At 36.5% G+C, this 26,952-nt stretch overlaps 1 pseudogene; it reads right to left on the bottom strand.

Moving 5' to 3' along the window:
* Positions 1 to 721: 721 nt before the first annotated feature.
* On the bottom strand, positions 722 to 25,673 carry LOC111539305 (annotated as a pseudogene).
* Between the last annotated feature and the right edge of the window lie 1,279 nt (positions 25,674 to 26,952).

Here is a 26,952-nt window from a genome sequence, read left to right as displayed (position 1 = left end):
CTGCAGCTTTGTGAGCAATCATCCAGTCAGTTTCTGCTTTTCTAGATATATAGCTATTTTTAAAAATATTTTGGATGAATACATGTAATTGTGAATAATCACTATTACTTTTAATTTAAAAATTTAGATGTTTAGCCTGAATGTTCTCTGAGAACTTTTTCTCAGGCAATTTATATTTACCAATTGCATTTTACAAGTACTCAGCCAATTTACATTTCTAATTTTTTTCCTAAGATCACAGAAACTTTTCTTAGACTCAGCACCTCCTGTTATTTTCCAGTATTTATATATATATGATTTTTCCCCTCAGGCTTGAAAAAATAGTTTATTTGTAATTCAACTTTTGTGGTAGCAATTAACAAGTTCCTACACTAGTTGGCCTGGTTCTATTGTTTCTTAGTGGAGTACTATGTGCCTACACTGTACTTGATATTTAAATAAATCAATGACATGGATCTTTCTCTGGAAGAATTTATAGTCTAACTGAAAAGTAGACACTATACCCTTCACAAACAAAACTGCCATATCAGCGTTTCTTGGCTTTTTACCACCATGAAAACATAGCAATTTCACCTGGCCATACACTCCAATGAATAAACACTGTGGGTGATGTACAACTCCTGTTTATTCACTAAAAAACATGATATTCTTTTTTTTTCAATTTGAGAGCAGGTACTGTTTATTAACTGACCAGCTTAGAAAAATAATCATGGTAGACACCTTAGTTCATTCTTCTAAAAAACCTGTTGATCTGGTCCTCTCTTTTGCGAGTATCTCCACCTTCTACAAAATGGGTGGTCTTTTTCTTCATTCCGCCTCATGGAGAAGATAATTCAAAGGGCCACAGGAAGTTATTTGCTTCTTTGAAGTGTTTTCCAACAGTATAGATCTCATGAATCAGATCCTCCATGCATACAATGCCATATTTACCAAGAGATGGAGCAATCCAAGCATTGTCTGTCAAAGCAATTCTCTTCTTACTGATTTTGCCATAACCACACTTGTAGATTAGTTCATTTACTGACCTCAGAGTTGGGTACCTCCTTGCAATATATGGTTCTACGATCCTCAGCATGTTAACTGAAGCTTTGTTGAGCTTCACAAAAGTTCCACTGAAGATTTGAGGAAGGCGAAGAAGCTGCAACACCTTTCGGACATTTTGGCCACACGGTTGATACCCCTGATCCTGACGACAAACACTGATTTGGGTTCTGCAGGTATATAGAGGTTGCCAGCTTTTCTTGCCATCCTCACCATTCGAATTTCGGTTCTGTACATCTGCCTATATTCCTCGTGATAGTGCTTCGCTTTTTCACAGGTAAGCTTCCTCCTTGCTTTTCGAAGCATCTTTTGGACAAACTTCTTTCTCAGGCGCTTGATCTTCGGCTCTGTGAAATTCCTTCGCTTTTTCTTAAGGGTTTCTGGCACAGCAGGAACATTCTTTTTCTTCTCTTCAACGCCTAACACCTTCTACGGTTCCAGCCAGAAAATAGTTTTTTTGTTTTTTGTTTTTTGACGTGGAGTCTAGCTCAGCCGCCCCCAGGCTGGAGTGCAGTGGCGCCATCTTGGCTCACTGCAACCACCATCTCCTGGGTTCAAGCGATTCTCCCGGCTCAACCTCCTGAGTAGCTGGGATTACAGGTGTAGCTGGGATTACAGGTCCCGGTCATGTCTGGCTAATTTTTGTATTTTAGTAGAGCTGGGGTTTCACCATGTTGGCCAGGCTGGTCTTGAACTCCTGACCTCAGGTGATCCACCCGCCTCGGCCTCCCAGAGTGCTGGGATTACAGGCCTGAGCCACCGGGCCCGACATTTTTTTAAAATAATAAAGTTATCATGTGAGGAAATGGGACCATTGTCAGTACAGAAATAGATTCAGACCTCTCATAGTTTTTTTCTTAAAGTGTATCATGTTAAGGTTTCTTGACTTTTGTCATTAGTAACAAATTATTTACAACTACTGACATTTCAATTTAAAATAACTTTTTGCATCTTAATAGTTTTTGAGGGCTTGTGCAGTTGTGGAAGGGTTTACTGAGAAGATGAAGCTTGAAGGATGTGTATTATTGACTGAAAAGGTATCTTTAAGTTACTATGGCTTATCTTTTACTTAAATAAATTAATCTTCTTGAAACCTGTTGTTTTCTTGAGCAACAACGAAATAATACAAACTGCATTCAAGTTCACTGAGAGGATCCGTTGGACTGGTTGTGTAGCTCCATAACCAAAATTGTATTGTATTAAATTTGTGTTTTAAAACGGTTTAATTGGAATGCCTAGAATCAAATTTAGTTCTTCTAATGAGGTCTCATATCTAATTGGACAATATATTGGTCTTTATTTTTGCTACAAAATAATAGAAAAATGTATGTCCCCTGTTCCACTTCCCATATCTTATCTATCAGCATCTACAAAGGTTCTCACTCTCTATTGACAAGCAATTACTGGCCACCCAAAAAAACAATTTTAGGATAGTTTTCATGAAGAAACACTTATTTTAAAAAGAGGTAAACAGTTAAAACATTTTATCAATTCTAACTATCCTGGCTTTTAACTAAGACATTTGTTTATATTACAAAACAAGCATTTGCAAATTACAAATTTCTGGAAAAAAATTATCTTTTCTAATGAAAGAAAATATTTTGAATGATGAAAATAGCAAGTAGAGAAGCATATCTACAGATTCCATATCTACACTGTGGTTTTCTTATATTTTGCAATGTACAGTCAAAGGCAAATTAGAAAACCAACTGGATATGGTCCAAAGATTCCTTTTTCTGCAATAACTTAAAATCTGATTCTGAAATCTTTCACTGATAATTACACTTGTGTTTAAGGCAATGTTTCCCTGTTGTTTGGTGATATGGTTTGGCTGTGTCCCCACCCAAATCTCATTTTGAATTGTAGTTCCCATAATCCCCATGAGTTCTAGGAGAGACCCAGTGGGAGGTAATTGAATAGTGGAGGCAGTTCCCCTATGCTGCTGTTCTCGTAATAGTGAGTCAGTTCTCAGAAGATCTGATGGTTTTATAAGGAGATTTTCCCTCTTTTGCTTGGTACTTCTTCTTGCTGCCACCATGTGAGGAAGAACGTGTTTGTTTCCCCTTCCTCCATGATTGTAAGTTTTCTGAGGCCTTCCCAGCCATGCTGAACTGTGAGTCAATTAAACCTCTTTCCTTTATAAATTTCCCAGGCTCGGGTATATCTTTATTAGCAATGTGAGAATGGACTAATACATTTGGTCCTCATGGCATATTTTTTAATCTAGAATTTTCCATGGACTTTAAAGAATGCTGATCAAGCTAACAATGTTTCATACAGTACATTCATCACAGTGGCTGAACAATACTGTACTCTGTACTGTCATATCTAGGGCACCATTCACTAAGTTGAACTTCAGCTCAAAGACCTTGTTTGAATTGTTACTAACTTGCCTGGTCCTTAGGAGGCAATCATCGAATCTTTCTTCCTGTAGGGCCTCAATGCTATATAACCCTCTTATCTCTTATTCTCAATTGATTCTACGTTTCTTCTCAGCAACTCTTATGACCTGTTTGGCCCAATACCATAATATTCTTATAATTTCTGCAGCTGTAGTAAAAATACATTCTAAACATTGATCAATTTGGCAGCATATTTATTAAATATTATAGCCTTTGAAAGGTGTAACATGGGGAATATGATGTTTCCTTAAACAGTTAGTTTTGTGGACAATTAGAGTTCACCCTATAAACATATCCAGTCTAAACACATTTTGAATATCCCTCATAGGTCTATTTTTTAATGTCCTAATTAAGTTTTCATTTTACCCAGTTTACGTTTTCCCCAGTGTTGAAATGTAAAGACCAGATGACAGATTATTTTGTGGCTAATACTACCAACATTTATAAATTTGTGATACAAAGATCTGAATCCTAATTTAATAGAAAATAAGCCCTTGATCTTGGTGCTATGCTAGGCAAGAATCCAGTATCAAAATTTATGTAGGCCTGTGTAAATGATTTGAGGATAATAAAACACAGTTTCAAATTTTCATGAGAGTCATAGGAAAACAACAAGAACAAAAGATTTTTATAATGTTTAATGGTCCTCCTTATATGATGATATCCAAAATCAATATTATCTTTTCATTATTAATGCAGAATATATATCATTAAACTAATGAAATAATGCAATTATTGAGGAATGTTTTATTCCTCCAAGTCTCTGACCTTATGTTTTCGTTGGCAATGAGTAACATAGTAGTTTCAAGTACCTCCACGATAATGAGAAAGTATACTACAGTTGTTGGTTAATGTACTTCAATTCATCTCAATAAATAGTTTTCAAGTATCTCTCACATACAATCTAGGTATATTAGATTACACAGAATAAAATGCTGGATAAAATCAATCTTTCCCCTCTAGGACTTAATGCTATTCTAAAGACTGTAGGCCTAGGTAGTAGAACAAAGTTAGAATGTATCCTGTCTGTATTTATAGCTAAATTTCATACGCTTAATCTAAAATTGAACTTCTTCTTATATATCAATCATGATTATGTACGATAATACAAATTTTTATTGTATCAATGATGATATATGAAAATACAAATCTTTCATGATTTCATGAAGGTAATAGTTAATCTCCCTGAGAGAAGCAGGGTTGCCTTCATGAAGGTAAAGGCATTTAGGGTAGATGTTTGAAAAGGATTTCCCATTATGGAAAAATATAGGAAGAACAAAAGAAATAGAAGTGAGAAAGTATGGCATCTTACCATATTGGTAGTTCTGTTTTCCTGGAGATGATAGTACATAAACAGAGCAATGAAACACAAAAAAAGAGAGAGTTTAAAGTTATGTGAAAGAAATGTTGCTTTATTATTGAATTCGAACTTGGAAACAAAATTGTATTTAATTCCATAGAATATAGACACCCAATTAGGTTTGAAAAGGGAAATGGTAGAATTAAAACAAAATTCATCTTGTAATAGTAACTATGCTTTTCTAGATTGAGGCAGTATGGTCATGGAGGAGAACTGCCAAGGGTTTATTTTAATGATCCAGAAGATAAATAATGAAGGCTTCAACTAGCCTTATGTTGGTAGGATTGAAAATAAAGGAATAGATTTTTATAAATAAAATAGATGGAATCTACAGACATGTACCTAAATGTTGTAAGGCAAGATAGAATGAAGACTTAAAGATAAACATGAGGCACTTAATAGTATGTAACTGAGAGAATTCTGCTACTATTACAGAACCTAGGAAGTCAGGTGCAGAAACAGGTTGTAGGAACAAAATTGGCCCAGTTGATTTTAAGGGCTGACAAGTATCCAGGAAGAATTGCAATGTAAACTTTTAGAAATGCAGACGCTGATGCTATGGGGAGAGATAAGTGCAAGTAGTTGGATTCAGGAGTCATCCCCACAAGGGTCTCCTGTTAGGCATCTACCTACTTACTGCCAAGACTAGATTCAGTATTCGAAAAGAAACTCCCTCTGTCAGTGAATTTATTACAGAGCACCCCACTTATTTTCTTAGTGAGGTTTTAGCTATGATTTAAAACAGAAATTCCAAAATCTCTGTTAGTTTGGTGAATGTTGCAGTATCTTTGTCGGCAGTCTTAAAATAGGGAAAATACTACCCTTTCCTCAAATTGTTAGAAGCTCAGGAGATTGCATGAATCTCAGGAACATGCTTTCAGTCCCTGTGCTTACCCCACTAGCACAAGTAGCATGATTCTGAGTAGGTTGTTTCAGCTCTTTTTTAATTTATAAAATTGAGTAGTAGAGTAATAATTTCTACCTTGCCTACCTCATAAATGTGCATTATTATGAAATAAGACAAGATTAAAGCAATATTCAAATATAAGGAGTGATTATTGAGTTCTTCCTTCACATCTTCCTTCATTCCCATGTGGAAAATTCAGTCAACTGGATGGTAAGGACATTGTATGTCAGCTTCCAGGCTGTGAACAGGCTATCTCAGAGTTTGGCAAATCAGGAAAATAGAAATCAAGTCTAGATATAAGGTATGGTGATGTGTCTGTGGGAATGGGCTATGAAACTTAGTGTAATGTAACACTCACAATGCACCTCAGTTTACTCTTCCATAAAACTGGCATGGTAAGAGAAACTCTTAGATTAGATTGTTGTTAGTACTAAGTGTTTAGACATATTAGCAATAAATTATTATTGTAATAGGTACAAATTCTCAGTCTCAAGCTTGGATTTACAAAAATGTAACATTTCCTTGTCTTTAGGTATTAATTAAAAAGAAATACAGACAGGATCTTGCTATTTTGCCCAGGCTGGTCTCCAACTCCTGGCCTCAAGTGATCCTCCCACGTTGGCCTCCCAAGTAGCTGTGATTACAGGCATAAGCCCCTGCACCTGGCCCTAAAAATTAAAATTAACATAACTCTGAAGTCTCTATTTCAGCTATAGGCAAATGGCTCATCAATTCAATCGTCATTTCTGGTTTTACTGAGTTCAGTTCAGGATTTTGACTCAGTTAATTAAGGTTTTCACTCCCCTTCCTTTTGCATGCCCTCATCTTTCGTGCTTAATTATAGTACTGGTATCAGGTGAGAGGAGTCTGGCCCCCATGCCCATATCCTCTAATCTTACTGCTCTCCACGGTTGTCAACATGCTAATCCTGACATGCATCATCATGCTCTGGCAATTGCTGCTGACATCCATGATCTTTGTGGCCTGTGACCAAGAAGTTCACAGTGTGCTTTTGTTGCACACATCTCTATTAATCAGCTAAGTTATGCTGCACTAACAACACCCAACTCATACTTGTTTATAACAACAAATATTTACTTCTTGTTCTTGCTGCATATTCATTGAAGGTCAAAAGCAGTTCTATTCAACATCAACCTTTTTAAAGCCTTTTAAAAATTAATTTCAATTTTATTTTAGATACAGGGGGTATGTACAGGTTTGGTACATGGCTATATTGCATGAAAGTGAGGTATGGGGTACAGATTCTGTCAGCCAGCGAGTGAGCATAGTACCCAATAGGTCGTTTTTCCACCCACAATTCTTTTCCTTCCTTCCCCATCTAGTAGTCTGCTGTATCTCTTGTTCCCATCTTTATCCTCATGTATACTCAATGTTTAGCTCTCACTTATAAGCAAGAACATGCAGTATTTATTTTTCTGTTCCTGCATTATTTCATTTACTATTATGGTGTCCAGTTGCATCCATGTTGCTACACAGGACAAGATTTAATTCCTTTTATGGCTGCCTAGTATTCCATGGTGTGTCTGTACTGTATGCTTTATCCAGTCAACCACTGATGAACACCTAGGTTGATTCCATGTCTTTGCTGTTGTGAATAGTGCTGAAATGAACATATGAGTGAGTGCATGTGTCTTTTCGCTAGGATAATCTGTTTTCTTTTGGGTATATACTCAGCAGTGTAATTGCTGGGGTGAATGGTAGTTCTATTTTAAGTTCTTTGAGAAATCTCCAAACTGCTTTCTATAGCAGTTGAACTAATTTACATTCCCACCAGCAGTGTATGTGTTCCCTTTTCTCCACAGTACCTCCAGCATCTGTTGTTTTTGACTTTTTAATAGCCATTCTGACTGATGTGAGATGGCATCTTATTGTGGTTCTGATTTGCATTTCTCTAATGATTAGTGATGTTAAGCATTTTCTTATATGCTTGTTGGTGGCATGTATGTCTTCTTTTGAAAAATGTCTGTTCATGTACTTTGCCCATTTTTAAATGGAGTCGTTTTGTTTTTGCTTGTTAATTTAAGTTCCTTATAAATTTTGGATATTACACCTTTGTCAGTTGCATACTTTGCAAATATCTTCTCTCATTATGTAGGATGTCTATTTACTCTGTTGATGGTTCTCTGTGCAGAAGCTCTTTAGTTTAATTAGGTCCAATTTGTCAATTTTTGTCTTGTTGCAATTGTTTTTGGTGTCTTCATCATAAAATATTTGCCAGGTCCTACGTACAGAATGATATTGCCTAGGTTTTCTTCAAGGATTTTTACAGTTTTAGTTATACATTTAAGTGTTTAATCCTTCTTTAGTTGCTTTTTGTATGTGGTGTAAGGAAGGGGTCCGGTTTCAATCTTCTGCATATGGCCAGGCTGCTATCCAGGTACCATTTATTGAATAGAAAGTCCTTTTCCTGTTGCTTGTTTTTGTCAACTTTGTTGAAGATAGAATGGTTGTAGGTGTGCAGCTTTATTTTTGAGCTCTCCACTCTGTTTCATTGGTCTATGTGTCTGTTTATGTATGAGTACCATGCTGTTTTGGTTAATGTAACCCTGTAGTGTAGTTTGAAATCAGTAGTAGGATACCCCCGGCTTTGTACATTTTGTTTAAAATTCCTTTGGCTATTCAGACTCTTTTTTGGTTAAACATGAATTTTACAATAGTTTTTTTTCTAAATCTGTGAAAAATGATGTTGGTAGTTTGAAAGAAATAACATTAAATCTGTAAATTGTTTTGGGCAGTATGGCCATTTTAATGATATTGATTCTTCCAGTTCATGAGAATGAAATGTTTTTCCACTTGTGTAATATCTCATTTCTTTCAGCAGAGTTTTATATTTGTTCTTTTAGAGATCTTTCACCTCCTTGATTACCTGTATTCTTAGCTATTTCATTTTTGTGCCTATTGTAAATGGAATTGTGTTCTTGATTTGAGTCTCTGCTTGAATGTTATTGATGTATAGAAATGCTACCATCTTTTGCATTAACATATTTATTTTATACCCTGAAACTTTATTAAAGTTATTTATCATTTCTAGAAACATCTTGCCAGAGTCTTTAGGATATTTTAGATATAGAATCATAAATTCGAGAAAGAGAGATAATTTCACTTGTTCTTTTCCTATTTGGATATCTTTCATATCTTTCTTTTGCCTAATTGCCTGGCTAGGGCTTCCAGTACTATATTGAACAGGAGTGATGAATGTAGGCCTCCTTGTTTTATTTCAGTTCTCAATGGGGATGGTTCCAGCTTTTGACCATTCGGTATTGTATTGGTTTTGGGTTTGCCGTAGATGGTTTTTATTATTTTGAGATCTGTTCCTTTGAGGCCTAGTCTGTTAAGGTTATTTATCATGAAGGGATGTTGGATTTTATTGAAATCTTTTTCTCCACCTATTGAGATAATCTTACGGGTTTTTTACCATTCACCATTGTTTATGTGGTAAATTAGTTTGATTTGCATATATTGAATCAGCCTTGCACCCCAGGATTGTGGTGTATTCACTGGGTTTTTTTTTTTTTTTTTTTTTTAGTTAGTTTGTTTGTTTTTTCTTTTTTCTTTCCTTTTTTTTTTTTTTTGGTGGTGACAGGGTCTCTCTCTGTCACCCAGGCTGGAGTGCAGTGGCATGAACACAGCTCACTACAGCCTCAACCTCCTGGGCTCAAATGGTCCTCTTACCGAAGCCTCCTGAGTATCTGGGACTACAGGCACACCCCACCATGGTCAGCTAATTTTTTAAATTTTAGTAGAGATAAGGTCTCACTATATTGCCCAAGCCAGTCTCTAACTCCTGGGCTCAAGTGATCCTCCTAGCATTTACCTCCCAAAGTGGTAGGATTATAGGTGTGAGTCACTGCATCCAGCCTGTATTAACTTTTTAACATGCTGTGGATTCAGTTTGCTAATATTTTGTTGAGGATTTTTACACCTATGTTGGCCTGGAATATGGGCCTGAAGTTTTCTTTTTCCACTGTATCTCTGCCAGAGTTTGGTATCAGGCTGGTGCTGGCTTCACAGAATAAGTTAGAGAGGAGCTTATCCTCTTCAATTTTTTTAGAATAGTTTCATTAGGGCTGGTACCTGCTCTTCTTTGTGCATCTGGTAAAATTTGGTTGTGAATCTATATGTTCCAGGCCTTTTTTGACAGTAAATATTTTATTACTGATTCCATTGCAGGACTCGTTTTTCATCTGTTCAAGTTTTTACTTTCTTCCTGGTTCAATCATGGGAGATTGTGATTTTCCTAGAATTTATCCATTCCCACTAGATTTTCTAATATGTGTACATAGAGTTATTCATAATAGTCTCTGTGGAATTTTTTGTATTTCTGTGAGATTGGTTACAATGTCATCTTTGCCATTTCTGATTGTACTTATACGGATCCTCTTTTTTTCTTTATTAATCTAACTAGCAGTCTCTGAATTATATTTATTCCCTCAAAAAAGCCGAAATCTTTTGTATGAAATTTTGCATCTTAATTTAATTTCATTCTTCTGTAATTTTAGTTACTTTTTTTTTTTTTTTCTTCCCCAGACTTTTCTAACTTCTTGATGAAGGTATTTGGAGCTATAAACTATAAACTTTCCTCTTAATACTACTTTGGGCTGTATCCCAAAACTTCGGTAAATTGTGTCCCTATTTTTGGGCTGTATCCCAAAACTTCGGTAAATTGTGTCCCTATTTTCATTCATTTAAAATTTTTTTATTTCTGTCTTAATTTTATTGCACACCAGGAGTTATTCAGGAGCAAGTTATTTAATTTTCATTTGTAATTTTAACAGATCTTCTTGATACTGATTTCTATTTTTAATATACTCTTGTCCAAGAGTGTACTTGGTATGATGCCAACTTTTTAAAATTTGTGATTCAGCATGTCATTTCACTATGGTTAAGAACCATTGCTGGGGAGCTAGTGGGTTTGTTTGGAGGTAAGGGGACATTCTGGCTTTATTGCCAGGGATCTTGCATTAATCCTTTCTCATCTGAAAGGGCTGTTGTTCCTTTAGTGTAGCAAAAGTTGGCAATAATCAGTTGGCTTCATTTCTGGATATTTTCAGAGGGTTAAGGTCTGTACATAATCTGGATTTGTGACTAGTTCTTGTCTGTGGTTCCACAGGGGTGTATATTAGCAGAATCAGAATATTTTTTGGTATTGTAGTTTGGGATTCAATCCAGTAGATGATGCTTAAGAGTAATGGCTAGCAGATAGGTTCTTAGCCATGCAACTCTTTCGTATTTCCTCACATTCACAGGTGTGTTCTGCAGTGTAAGGGGAAGAGATGACCCCCCTCACCAAGTTCATTCCTGGGCTTCAGGTGAGCTCCTTCCAATCACTGCTGGTGTGCCCACATTTCTTTTTTCTTTTTTTTTCCCCCAAGAAGAAATCTCACTCTGTCACCCAGGCTAGAGTGCAGTGGCATCATCTCGGTTCACTGCAACCTCCAACTCCAAGGTTCAAGCAATTCTCCTGTCCCAGCCTCCCAAGTATCTGGGATTACTGGCGCCCGCCACCACACCTGGCTAATTTTTGTATTTTTTTAGTAGAGATGGGGTTTCACCATGTTGGTCAGACTGGTCTCGAACTCCTGACCTCATGATCCACCCACCTCGGCCTCCCAAAGTGCTGGGATTATAGGTGTGAGCCACTGCACCCAGCAGGCATGCCCACATTTCTCTGTTAGGTGTTCCACGATGTGGGGCTTCCTTGGGAAGAGGCCACGGCAGGGAAACAAGCCACATGCTTTCTAGACCAGCCCTTCAGAGAGAAGCATATTCCACTTCCATACCAGCCCATGAATCCCTGTGTTTCACCCCCCTCAGTGCCCCGAGAGTGTGGGACTCTACCCTGCTTAAGTGCTGAGCACAGATCTTGGCATTCCCAAGCTGTGTGCCACAGTCCTGGAGCACAGGGATCAGCCTGAAGCTTGGGGTAGAGCTCCAGCTGCACTGGGGTATCCTAAGTGCTCCCAGGTTTCTGGGAAACTACGCAGGTGGAGCAAAGCACCCAGGTTGGGCAGTGGAGGCTGCACTGTGCACCACTCCTGTAGGACAGCCAGGCAGGGGTCCTGAAGAGCTGGCAGGCAGGAGGACCTACAGAAAAATATACCCCATCCTGCAGGGCAGCCAGCCCCACTGTCTCCTAGCCCAGCAGTCAGCTGGGAGTTAGAGCTTCTCAGAGGGAAATGGGAAGCTATGGAGGGTGAGTGCCTATGTGTGCATCCCACCAGAGCTATTTACACACAAAAGCCCCTGGGCATGGTCCACACTGGCTGAAACCCTGTCTCTACCTACTCTCTGGGTAGAGCCCCCTACCAGCTCAAATGTCCATAGGGAATGTGGAGTCCCCTGTAGCGAGGATCCCAGAAGTACATGGTAAGAGCGAGCTGTGACTCAACCCCTTCACTCACCCCTTCTTCAGGAGCCATTTGGGTTGGGAACTAGTCTTAGCATTTGAGTACTCCATTCAGGGTTTCCAGCTTCCTCCTTCTTCAGCACCAGAGTCTGCATTGCCTCTCCATCCACTCTCAGTGCTTTCTCTCTAAATATCTGCTCAAACTGTGTTGGTTTACTCAATACTTTTGTCTCCCTCAGTGAAAGCAGCACTTCCTGGCTGCCTCTACTCAGTCATCTCGTCCCTTTTCCTTCAACATTGATTTTTATTCAAGGTTAGAGTCTGAAGGAGAGGCTCCTGTCAAGGATTGGCCAAGCTCATAGTAGAAGAAAAAGAGAGATGATGGAGCCACATAATGGATCTGAAAGTTTCTGCTAGAAAGTGCTTATGTCTCTTTAATTTACATCTCATTGACAGAAATCACATGAACTTCCAAGTCTAATTTCAACGGGGTGAAATAGTATAATCTTTTCCCAAAGAGAAACAGCAAATATTTTGAATAATGTAATCTACCCCCACCCCCCCGGCAACATACCAGGCTTCTCTGGGTCCCCCAGATCGCTCTCTGGCAGCAACATGCACATTTCACATACACCACCTCATCAAGGTACAGTGAGCAGACATAGTAGATAGTTCCAGATTGGTGGAAGGACACACAGCTTCCTAATGACATATCTCCAAACACATTTCAAGCTCAATTCTTACAGTTCTAAGAGACCTCCCCCTAACATTTACAAGGCTAAGTCAAGAATACAAATGGAGGCTCATATATTATAAATTTAAATATTTAAAAGTTATAAGACATGCAACCAAATGATTACATAAAATATGCTCTAACTTCCTCCCTGACAAATAAGTCTTCATTGAGACTTGAAAGTTTAGTTCCTCATCAGAACATGACAGAGCAGAGAGAGCTTCCCCAGGCCCAGGTCTCAGGCCAACTTTAATAGGTATTATCTTCCCACTGCTATCTTTCTGACACACTCAAAGATGCCCATGCTAATACATTAGGACATTCTAGCCAGCTGTCTCATGTTTCATCCACATCTCCCACGTCTAAGGCTGCACTCACCAGCAATAGTCCATAGTGTGGGAAAAGGCACACACAGTATTTGGGGACAAGTTCAAAAACACATGGGCTGGAAACTCAGGAGCTGTGCACCTTGTAGCATGGTTTAGAAGGATACACATAGGCTCCGGGTGAGCAGATCTCCTTGGACCCAGGACCCGTCACCAATGGGGAAGGTAACGCAAATAAATGCCAAAATGGAATGGGGGAGGGGGCCCTTCAACTATGATCTAAGAGTACTAAGTCAAACTTTAGAGCATATACACCTAAGTGACATATACATCAAAGTACAATTTCACATGTTTATGTATGTCAGTAATAGAACCTAGTCATAAAATGATTTTACAGGAGGCCAGGTGTGGTGGCTCAAGCCGCTTTAGGAGGCCAAGGCAGGCGGACCACTTGAAGTCAGGAGTTTGAAACCAGCCTGGCCAACATGGTGAAATCCTGTCTCTACTAAAAATTCAAAACATTAGCCGAGCATGGTGGCACATGCCTGTAATCCCAGCTAGTCAGGAGGTTGAGGCAAGAGAATCGCTTGAACCCGGGAGGTGGCGGTTGCAGTGAGCCGAGATCACACTGATGCACTCCAGCCTGGGCGACAGAGCAAGACTCTGTCTCAAAAAAAAAAAAAAAAAATTCTACAGGTACAAATTTATGGTTAGATCAGAGGAATAATTTCTGGTATTCTACCATACAGTAACAATATTGCTTTGTATATTTCAGAATAGCTAGAAGGGAGGATTTTGAATGTTCTCAACACAAAGAATTGATAAATATGAGGTAACAGATAAGCTAAACACCCTGGTTTAAATATTACACAATGTATACTTGTATCAAAACATACATTGTACCCCATACACTGTACCCCATAAATATGTGCAATTATATGTCAATTAAAAACATTTTTAAGTAAAAATCATTTTAAAGATTCTAAATTATGTTTTAAGGCTATCTTCTCTCTCACTTCTGTTCAACTGCAGATACTAACTTCATTCTTTATGACTGGCCTCGCCTTTGCTCACCTTTGAGCTAAATTGACCTACTCGGGGTATTTTAAGCAACTCCTGTCCATTTTACAGAATATCTATTTCTTTGGGAAAGAATTTCCCGAAATTTCCATGTAAATAAATATTTTCTTTAATATTTTTTAAAGAGCTTTATTAACAGAAGTGTTCCATCTTTTAAGACCTCTGTATCTACTACTTAAAGTAATGCTTATTTGTCTTTGCAAATAACTCAACACAAATTCTGACTTCTGTCTAAGAACATCCTAACAGATCAGGAAGTCCAGGTCAATGTGATGAGTCACTAGTGACTTTTCTTCTGTCTTTGGCATGATAACCACCCTGTGATCAGGGAGTTGTTTTTGGTATGTAACTGGCCAAGCTTGCTTTCTTATTAGCAAGACTCTGACAGTGGCTAATACAAAAATGTTTTTTCCTAGGTGAAATTAAATGAGACTCCATCTGTGACCTCACTAGTACCCAAACCTCAATTTCTCTGCCGCCAACATCACCTCCACAGAACATGTGCATAAATGAATAAGTAGTATATCTGGTGAGGCTGGCAAGTCCTCTTTAGAAAAACAAAGGAATTACTTTACAAATCTGAGTTATGACATGTGAGTTAGAATTTTGCCTGGCATGAGAATATCCAATTTTAAGTTGCTTGTCACTAGCCAGGCAGTTTTTAAGAAAACTACCAATCTACTTTGTTTCACATGTACTTAATTTTTTTAATCTCAAACAGGGAAAATGTGAAACAGAAAACCTCACATGTAACCAAGCTGAAACAAGAAAGACAATTACTTTTCCCTAATGAAATGTTCTATTTCCTTACTTTGCTGTTTCATTAATTGCCCAACTTTATTTTATGCTGATCTAGATTTTAGTAGATTTCCCTGAACACAACTTGAGCAAAAGACGTTTGAATTAATCCAAAAAAAAGTTATGTATCTGTGGTGTTAGAGGTATTTTTCATGAGCTGGGTAATGGTAAAAGGCAATATCCACGTTTCTCTGTCACAGAACTTGTCATTTAAGAGCTGAAGTGGTGTGGGAAGATTAAAACAGGCAAAAGAATAAGAGTTAAATATAGTGATACTTATGACAAAAAGACAGAATGACTGAGGGGCACATAACTTTTCAAAAGCCCTCTCTGAAGACATGAGATGTGAGCTGAGAACTTACAAGAAAAATGAAGCAACACATGTGGACATTTGGAGGGAGGCTCAGCCCCCAAAGTTACACATCAATCACAAATGCTCAAGAAAAGAACAAGTTTGGTGTGTTCCAGGACTGGAAGAAAGTCATTGTGATGGGAGCATTATTATCAAAGGAAAGAGTGATAGGAAATGAGGAAGACTGATTACCCAGGGGTTGAATTAACTAGGCAAGTACAAGGAAAGTTACATTTTTTTTTTAGCAGGAAGTCACTGGTGGAATTTCAGCTGAGAAGCAATGTGATCCAATATACACTTTTAGGAAATGACTTTGGTTGCTGAGTGTAGAATATATCTTGAGCTAGGATATGAAGGAATGGGTGACAGTGTAGGAAGGAGAGATACCAGGGAACCAGTTAAAATACTGATATTTCTGACTTCGAGTCTTTACATATAGACAAATAAGACATCATCCATACTCTATGTTCACTGACTTTTCTTCTTGGCCTTTTATCTGGGTTCATAGTTTGTGTTCCCCTTATTTTTTCATCTTTTTCACTTTATTAAAATATGTCATGAAGTCCATTACATTGGCTGCATTATTCAGAGCTCATCTTTTCAACCCTTGTGCAGAAGAATTTGCAGAATTTTCCTCTGAAAAAGGCACAGAGCAGTTTCCTGGAATTACCAGACTCCTTTGTCCAGAGGGATGACAGTATTCAAAGAAGCTATGCACTGTTTTCCAGAAGTTGTTAGATATTATGTATAAGTCAGTAATTTTAGATGACAGGAAGATTAATTTATTTTTACCTCTTTCTGGCTTGGTCATTTTAAGTTCTTAAATTATAATTGATGAGAAAACCAACTTCATGGACATGGAAATTCCTTCAGGCTGTGAAAGAGCAAAAAAAGCCAGAAAAAAACCTGATTTTTTTATTGAAATTATTGGATACTGGCAACTGGGTAGCATTAAGAGGATTAGAAACATGCATGGTCTTCTATTTAGTTCTCTGTCCTTATCATACATGTCCAGTCTAATTTCTGGAACATTACTTTTGTTGTCAGTTATTAATCTTTCTGAGGTGGAACAGTTTGTGGTTTTGGTTCAGTCAATAACTTCTTTGGTATTAAAATCCTCTCTAAAATGCAGTGACTCATGTGTGTTTTTTAATTGCATTTCTGGCTAGGTATTGCAAGCTTTACTTTGGTAAAGCTGTGGTAGGGACCAAATCCATGCTGTTTACGAAAAAAAAAAGAAATCTCTGGTTTTAGTAGATAGAGGAAGGTGTTTCCCATTGCTGGGAGGTGTTGGATGATATTTACATTTCTTTTCTTCAAAAATCTCATCATTGTGTTTTCTGTGCTTTCAAGGGATAGGTTTAACAACAGAAATGAGATAGTGGTTTAGACTGAAAAGAATCATAAGTAGGAAGAATATTACCATGTTTTCTAACAGATACTTCCTCTGCATCAAAGCTTGAGTCTACCAAATTATTGAAAGAAGCATTTGTAACACCAAGCCTCAGTAAAGAATAGAGGAAACAAACAAACAAACAAAAAACAACAACAACAACTCAGGGCAATGTAACCAGAGGAGGGCGTCTAAGTTCCTGGAGGCTTAAACAAAGAATTGGACAAAACAAACAAACAAAGCAAAGAATGAAGCAGCAAAAGCAAAGATTTATTGAAAATGAAAGCACACTCCACAGGGTGGGAGCGGGCCTGAGAGTATGGGCTCAAGAGCCTCATTACAGAATTTTCTGGGGTTTAAATATCCTATAGAAGTTTCCATTGGTTACTTGATATGCACCCTATATAAATGAAGAGGCTGAAGTAAAGTTACAAAGTCATTTACTCGGTTTGCGCCCTCTGTAAATGGAGAGGATATTTGCTGTCATAGCTGAAGTGTTTCCATTTGATTTAGTTCTAGGAAGTCAACGTGAATCAGCTTTATGTTTCCTGCCTCCAGACCCTATTCTCCTGCCTCAGTATCTTTTTGAAAGATTGTGTGAATTTCGTTAACTATTACAATCAGGTGGACAAATACCTTTACGAGGAAAATTTTTAAAATGTGTAGAGATTTTCTTGGATCTCTGTCCCAGTAGCCTTCCTTTCTTTTTTTTTTTTATTTTATTTTATTTTTTTTAATTTTCTATTTTTTTATTATACTCTAAGTTCTAGGGTACATGTGCATAACATGCAGGTTTGTTACATATGTATACATGTGCCATGTTGGTGTGCTGCACCCATCAACTCGTCAGCACCCATCAGTTCATCATTTATATCAGGTATAACTCCCCAATGCAATCCCTCCCCCCTCCCCCCTCCCCATGATAGGCCCCATTGTGTGATGTTCCCCTTCCCAAGTCCAAGTGAGCTCATTGTTCAGTTCCCACCTATGAGTGAGAACATGCGGTGTTTGGTTTTCTCTTCTTGTGATAGTTTGCTAAGAATGACAAAGGGCTAATTTCCAGAATCTACAAAGAACTCAAACAAATATACAAGAAAAAAACAACCCCATCAAAAAGTGGGCAAAGGATATGAACAGACATTTCTCAAAAGAAGACATTCATACAGCCAACAGACACATGAAAAAATGCTCATCATCACTCGCCATCAGAGAAATGCAAATCAAAACCACAATGAGATACCATCTCACACCAGTTAGAATGGCAATCATTAAAAAATCAGGAAACAACAGGTGTTGGAGAGGATGTGGAGAAATAGGAACACTTTTACACTGTTGGTGGGATTGTAAACTAGTTCAACCATCATGGAAAACAGTATGGCGATTCCTCAAGGATCTAGATCTAGATGTACCATATGACCCAGCCATCCCATTACTGGGTATATACCCAAAGGATTATAAATCATGCTGCTACAAAGACACATGCACATGTATGTTTATTGCGGCAGTATTCACAATAGCAAAGACTTGGAATCAACCCAAATGTCCATCAGTGACAGACTGGATTAAGAAAATGTGGCACATATACACCATGGAATACTAGGCAGCCATAAAAAAGGATGAGTTTGCATCCTTTGTAGGGACATGGATGCAGCTGGAAACCATCATTCTTAGCCTTCCTTTCTTAAGACAGCTCCCTTATTCTTGAGTCCAGATAGCCAAGCGCTCACTTTATCTTCACTAGGAGCTACTATCCTTGCTTTCAATTTAGCCACAGGTAATTTGATATATGTCAGTTTATGTATTAGATGCAAACTATGAATGTTTAATCCTAGGCAGCCCATGTCATCTGTGTGCTTCAAGTTTCTTGACCAAATCTTAGGTCTAGAACAATGCAATCTATGGCTTCTATGGCTGAAGATGTGGAATTCAATGCAAACATTGTAATGGGAAAATTGTTGACTACACCTTGTGTTAATAAAATTGTTTCCCATTTTCCAAACTAATTAATGCAGTGGAAAAGTCTAGATACTAACTGTGGACTCTGGATCAATTTGCTTCTATCAACCAGTAACTCTAATTCAGTCCATGTTCAAATGACCTTAAGAAAAGAAAATCAGTACCTGTATCTTGTCAAATGCAGGGTTTTTTTTGTAATGAGCTAGAATATGCTAGGACTGTCCTGCAGTAACAAACAGCCCTAAAATGTTAATGTCATCAAACAAGAAGAGCTTCTTTCTTGTTCAGACTAAAAGGTCATTGAAAGCACGCAAGGGGTGTCTTGCTCATTATACACAATATGGGATTCAGGCTGAATGAAGAGCCACTATTACCAGCAGTGCCACTTCCTGAGTCCATGGAAAAAGAGCTTCAGGGAGCAATTAAAATGTTCTAGCCTAGGTATGACATACTAGTGGCTCACTGGCCGAAAGTAGTCACATGGCCTCAAGGGGCAGGGGGAGGGGGCTATGTGGATTGCATGCCAATTACAAGAAGTACAATTCTACATACGTCCTAGAGGAGGGAGAACCAGAAATACTTTGATGAACAACTTAGTGATTACCACAGCACTTCACTACTGGCCTGCCTGGAGGCTTTCTGTGGACTGCTTCATTGAGTTCCAAATGCCTGATTCCTTTCTAGCAACTTAGCCTAAGGAATCAGTCCTTTCTGGAAGACTAGCAGACAAACGCTGCTGATCCAAGGAAGGAGAAGGTAGCACATCACCTTTGTCTTTTTTATGTGAAATTCTGATTAGTTAGGACATACAGGCTGGTATTGGTATCAGTCTCCTTCCTGACACATGCACAATAGCAACTCCATGAACTGACCTGTCAACATATATCCTAACGCTGGTAGAGATGGTACTTTGGTGTCCTATGTCTCTGAGATTTCCCACAGGGAAACTAAGTGTTCCTGGTACTTTCCTGGCATCCTCAAACTTCTGTTTCTCTGTGAAATACTTCCACACCAGGAAATCACACACCATTAATATTCATTTGGAAGATGAAGCAGTTAGAAAACATTTTCTGAGTTGTGCCCTGGTTTTGCTCAAAGGGATTCTATTGATCCTTTCCCAGATATTCTATTAGGTTCCTCAGATTTCACCTCAAAAAATGTAAACCTTAATCCCAACTTCACTGTCTAGGGGGTAGATACGTATATTTTCTACTGGCAGCTTGGAATTGCTGCAGTTCAGACATTCACCAGAGATAGAAGCTTGCATTATTTGCTACCTAAAATGATTATGAACTCAGCCAAGCCTTTTTCTTTCTGCCTTCATTTGTTTTAAAAGCCTTTTGAGGTGTAATTTACATTCTAAAAACTACACATATTTAAAATGTACAATTTTATGTGATTTAACTTATATAAACACCAGTGAAATCTCAACACAATCACAGAATAAACACATCCATCATTCTCAAAAGTTTCCTGGTGCCCCTTTTTTTATTCCTTTCTTTGGTCCTCGTCTTCACCTGTCCCCAAGTAATGCATGATGTGATTTCTGTCACTATAGATTAATGTTCATTTTCTAGAATTTTATATAAAGAGAATCACAGTGTATGTACTTTCTTGTGTGGCTACTTTCATTCAAGCATAGCTATTTTGAGGTTTACCCATGTTGTTACATGTACCAGGGATCGACTTCCTTTTACTGCTGAGTAGTATTCCACTGAATAAATAGATCACAGTGTGTTTATCGATTTACTTGTTAATAGACATGTATGTTTCCAGTTTTTTAATACTACAAATGATTCTACTATGGACATTTGTATAATGGTCTTTGTATGGACATATGCTTTCATTTTGCTGAATAAATACCTACAAGTAAAATGACTAGGTAATTTGGTAGAAGTATATTTTTTAAAACTGCCAAGCTGTTTTCTAAAGTGCCATATCATATATTTTCAAAAGCACTGTATGAAAGTTCCAGTTTCTATAATTTATCTTCCAACACTTGACATTGCCAATCTTTTCCATTTGATAACATTACAATACATATGTAGTCAGATTTCCATCTGGTTGTGATTTGCATTTCTCTAATGACTAATGAGGTCATCTTTTCATATGCTTATTTGCCATTCAGATATCATTTTTGGTGAAGTATCTGTTCAAATCTTTTGCCCATTTCTTTCAATTGTTTGTTTTCTTATTGAGACTCTATTTTTTTGTTTAAAATATTTAGATTTTGAGACAATGACAGACTTATACAACACTTTATAGAAGTATATATACAAAGACACAATTGTCCTCACCCACTGGAGAGTAAGTAGTCAACCTGATTCTGCATCACCTCTTAATACATTAATGTGTATTTCCTATAGAAGAGATTTTCACACATAACCATAGCACATCCATCAAATCCAGGAAATTAACATTTGTGTATTATCACCATTTACTATTCAGAACTTACCCAAGTAAGTTTGGCCAATTATTCCCATAATGCCTTATAAAGCAAAAAAAATCCAACTCAGAATCACATGTAGCCAGGTATTATGTAATAGCCATGTATTTTTAGTTTCCTTAAATCTACAACATTTCTTCTTTCTTTTTCAGCCTTTTAGGACCTTAAAACTTTTAAAGAAGGCAGGTCAATTATTTTGTAGGATGTCCTTCAGTTTAGGATTCAATTCTGATTATACGTTTTCGACAAGAATATTACAGAAATAATGCTGAAGTTTCATGTTTATATATTATTGTTTTTTCAAAACACCTTTATTGAGGCATAATTGATAAACAATAAACTACTCACACTTAAAGTATTCAGTAAGCTTTAACCTATGCATACATTGTTACCAAAATCAAGATAATAAACATACCCTTAACTTTCCCAAAATGATCCTGGAGCCCTTTGTTATACCTCTGCTTGGGCCTTCTCTCCCAACCCCAAACAACAAATGATCTGTTATCTGTCACTGTATATTTGTTTGCATTTTCTATATAAATGAAATTATACATTATGCACTATTCTTTGAATTCTTTCACTTGACATACTTATTTTGAGATTCACTCATGTTGTAACATGTATCAACATTTATTCCTCTTTATTTATGAGGGAATATTCTATTGCATGGTATACCACAGTTGTTGGCACCTGTTGATGGACATTTGGGTGGTTTCCACATTTTTACTATTAAAATAAAGCTGCTATGAACATTCATGCATAAGACTTTGTGTGGACATATGCTTTTATTTTTCCTGGGAAAATACCTTGGCATGAAATTGCTGAATCATATGGTAAGTGTATGTTTAACATTTTAAGAAATTGCCAAATATTTTTCCAAAGTAGTTGTGCCATTTTACATCCACCAGCTGGGTGAGACATCCAGTTTCTTAAGTTCTTCACCAGCACTTGGGAGGGTCAGACTTTTAAAGTTTAGCCATTCTAAAAGGTGAGCAGTGGATCCCTTCATGGTTCAGTTTGCATTTCCAAAAATTCTCAACATTGAGAATTTTTCTATGTGTTTATTTGTTATCCATAGATCATGAGCTGTTAACAAATCACTCAAAATATGCTTGTTAGCGAAATTTTAATATTATATTCATAAGGAAAATGTGTGGTTCTGTATCACAATTCCCTATGGCTTTTTTTTCTTTAGAGATCAGAAGAGTCCAAAATGTGTGTTTTCTTTTTTTTCGTTCCTTATCATCAGTGGTACATGCCTCTGCATTGAAGAGTTGAAAACCTAGAGCCCTTTTCTTTTGGAGCTCTTCAAAATTAGTTATTAAAATACAAAAAGACCTAGGTATCTCCCTCAAAGTATTTTTTATGGATGCTATGGTTTGTTGCTACTTATTTATTTACTTCAGTATGCAAAGTTTATGATTAAAAGCAGAGAAAGGTTCTCAGAAATACAAAAGTAAAGACATTTCCCATATACTCTGTTGGCTTTCTTTCTCAAATAGCGGGGATTTTTTTTTTTTTTTTTCCAGTCAAGGCTATCTTAATTTCCTCCAAGGCACTGAATTTCATGATGCTAGGTGCAAGGAAGTGATTCTGGAAATAAAATATCTAACCAATGCTTTAGGTACTTTGGGATACAAATAATAACATTCAGAATATGAACAAATGTGTTTCCTCTTTCTCGTTTGCATACAGCTAAACTAGAATCCCAATTGCCCTTTGTAGTTGGGAATGGTCATGTGATTAAGTTGGGGCCAACTGAATAAAAATAGACATAATATGTGCCACTTCTAGATCTGCACATAAAAATTCATCCATGTGATCCTCAGCATTCTTTGACCTTCCACGATGATCTTGTTAAAAGTATTAAAAATTATAGGTCAGCAAGATGGAACAAGACTGAGCACCTGAATCATCATTTGGAGGCAAACTACACATGGATCAGGAACACTGATTTGGTGGATTATGTGAATAATTTCCATTGTCTTAAATCGCTGAAATTTGGGAACTTGTTTGCACAGCAACTAGAGTTATCTTTACTAATGCAGAAGTCACTAGGGTCAGAAAGATACATCAGTAATAAAGTTTCTGCATTTTTCTACCGGTACTTCTTTCTCCTTTTTCGGACTTCAGGCTTCAAGCCCTTGATGGAATGCTGAAGTCCACTGAGACAACAGTGCTTAGAGTTTAATTGAAAGGCGTAACTACTGTGCAACAGTCCTTTTAATCAAGATGTTAAAAGGAAACTTTATTAAACTGTGATTGAATATATAAAATTAAGATGTAATGCATTTTAAATATATTAGCTCAAATTGTAAAATATTAAATTAAGATTTAATATATTAAATTAAACACAGATTAAACTAGATTGAAAAAAATGATTTTAAAATCTCAAATACACCAGAGAAATTATTAACCATTTTATTTAAAAGTGAAAATCTAGCAAGTACCAAATGACAAAATGGGGAGTTTTCAAGGGAAACTAGTTGCACTGGGGACATAGTAGTTGCTCTCTGAGGTAAATGAGACTATCAAAAGACTAAAGCTCACATTTGATTCTGGATTAAAGAGAATAAAAGCAAAATGTAATGACATGTTGAATTCCACCAGATCCCGTGAGATACTAGTGGCAATGCCAACCCTGATGGTGAGCACATGGCTCATCTATTTACAGTTATTTTCTTTTCCCACACCAAACATAAAAACCCCTTGAAAATGATTTTGTTGTTTGTGTTTATATTTTTGTGAGACAAGCTGGCTCTCTGCCGACACCAACCCTTAAGTCTAGCAGGAAACTTTTCACAGGGAGAAAAGAAAATAGAAAGAATGGTATTTAAAACTTAAAAAATGACATGATTGCATTTTTCCTGTTTCACCCTGAAGATAAATGAATGCAAATATACTTTTTTACTAAATAAGAATAAGTTCTGGTGCAAACCTTTAAATAGATGTTGTTTCATCCAATTTTTACAATGCTCCTGTAAGAAAATTATTATTTTTCCAATTATACAGATGAGGAAATTACAAATCAGAGAGGAGAAGACATTTTCCAAGAATAAAACAGCTAGAAAGTGATGTAACCCAACCCAAGGCTTTATTTTATTCCAAATTCCATGCTCTTTCCTCTTCCCATTAATACAACACTGTGTGTGTGTGTGTGTGCATGTGGTGTCTATGCTGGACTATGACAGTGATGTCTACGTTGGGCTACAACAGTGATCTATATTATGGCTGAATTATATCTGTGAAGGAAGTAAGACAATATTCTCAGAGGGACAAGTAATAATCTGTGCATAATCACAGATTATAATAGTAAATAATAATTATAGCAGCTACTATTTATTAAACACTAAATGATGTGAGACACAATGATAAATACTTTGCAATACTTCATTCGATTATCTGAACAATTTATAAAATCGGAGAACAGCATGGGGGAAACTGCTCCCATGATCCAATTACCTCCACCTGGTCCTTCCCTTGACACTTGGGGATTATTATAATTCAAGGTGAGATTTGGGTGGGGAGACACAGCCAAACCATATTGGCATCTATCTTATAAAAAGGGCTTAAAAGTATTTGTTGAATAAACTAGTCAACCAAATAGTTATCAAATGTCACATTTGTGCTGAACATATATTCGTGCTAAAAGAAAAAAATGCCTAAAAAATAGAAGACATGGTGACTATTTCAAGTAGCTTACGATCATCCAATTTAGTAGTAATATAGAATAGTATAAAGGCATAGAAATAGATTCAAATTTGTAATTCCACATTTGCCAATACCAAAATTGAGAACGTCATAATTTTTTTTGGTATATGTCTTCACGGCTTCCCAAAGCCAAAAGGTTAGATTATGTAATAAAAAGCTAACTTCCCACTCTTACAATCTGTCACTGCCCTCAAAGTAAGTCAGTTCGTGATAGCACTATGCAGTTTATATGTGTAAATCACTGGCATTTAGCAGGAATTGGTTTGAAGGATTTGCAAATTACAACATATTCCACTTCAGGAAACAGGCGTATGAATCTGTTAAGATTTTTGAATGGTTATAAATAGCAGAAAGGTTGATCTAGTCATTTTATTTTTGTGATTTTATTTAATCTTAAACTCTGAGTTTCAGTCTTCTTATCTTTATAGTGGAGATTCTGTGAAGAAATAAAAAATCTTAACCAGAAATAAGCACATAGTAGATGCTAGGCAAATGTAATTTTCCTTTTCCATTCTGCCTCCAATTATTTTCTTGTGCCATCTAAAGACATTTAAAAATAAACTTTGTCCCTCTAATCCATTACATACAGACTGATATTCAAAACATTTAACAACTAATAGAGCATCAAAACTGACCAATGAAAACAGGACCCTGCCTTCTTATCAGAGATTCAGTTCCAATCAGTCTTCCGGGGCTGGAGAGCTGTGTTCATCCACTTACCTCACTGTGACTGAGCAATGGTATGGTATGGTAGCAAAGCTTTGATATTCCATCCAAAACTCCAATTTTAAAATTCAACATTATCCTTGAGCTTCACACTTTTCTCAACACCAACTTTTACCACATTTATTTTCATTAGAAAATTGAAAAATAAAAAAAGAATATTTTCTCTTCATTGCAATCATGAAAATTTAGCCTATCAAAAAATACTGATCGAGTGCCTATATTGTACAAGGCAATATAAAATTGACTGCTGGTAGAAATGAGAACTGGCAAAAACGAATGTTCAGAATCTGTAGCTTGATTCCACTATAGTAAAATGAGAAATTTCATCATCTATAAATTACAATAGAAATATAATTTCATGAAATTTTAGGTAGCGGTCAATGGTTCCCAACAATTTGTCAGCATAGATTATTTAAGTTTTGGCCAACAGCTCTAAAATCTGAAGTATGAGTCAATTAAATTATTTAAATAAAAATGTTTTAGCCATAACATGATCAAAGAGAGTCTTAAATGTTGTGAGATATAATCCTCTTGATTGAAGATTGTATGTGTGTGACCCCTTAGGTTTTATTGTCATCCCACCAAATATTGTTTCACAAATATTTAGACTAATTTATCCAGGATATTTTTGTCATGCTCCTCTATTGAATAACGTTAAGACAAAAGTGTTGCTAAAGAAGTTAACAAAAGACCATTGCTGGTTATGACAAAAGGCATTTCACATTTCTTGAGGAAAGGGATGATAAAGGAAATAAGTCACTAGTTGATCATAACTTGGTAGAAAATTGCTAAGTATACAAATACTACTTAAGAACAGAGAAAAAATCTTATTAATGAAATGTCACAGTTCATTAGTCCTAACTTCCTGATGTCTGCTGAACTAACTATAGACTTTAAAATAATTTCTTTCATGCATACGTATTTTAAAATACCAAAAATCTTAATCATCAAATTCACTAAATATGAAAATTAATTATTATTGAAAAAGCAATTTTAATATATCTTAAAGCTTCTTACTTGAAGATTATAATGAGCAAAATATCTAAATTCAACCAAATTAATTATTATGAAGCACCTTTAAGCTTTAATTTTAATTCTTGGATTTACTGAACTCAAGAAAGTATTTGGCAACCTGTTTATGAGTTATGTATATTGTAATTAAAGCTGTAAATGTATTCATAAGCACATTTATAAAAATTGTAACGGCGTGTGTTTAGAATCTTTGATTTTGTTAACCTTAAAGTTGCAAGAAGAGTAAAAATCTCTTGAAAGTACCATACCTTTATAACTTCATTTTATTCTTTATTCCTTTGTAGTACTTAAGTAAGAATTTTCTTGGTCGGTGGTAGCAGGA

Source organism: Piliocolobus tephrosceles, chromosome 1 (genome assembly GCF_002776525.5).
Source record: "Piliocolobus tephrosceles isolate RC106 chromosome 1, ASM277652v3, whole genome shotgun sequence".
Lineage (NCBI taxonomy): Eukaryota > Metazoa > Chordata > Mammalia > Primates > Cercopithecidae > Piliocolobus > Piliocolobus tephrosceles.
Note: the sequence above shows the minus strand (reverse complement) of the source record. Positions and strands in the feature narration are given on the sequence as shown.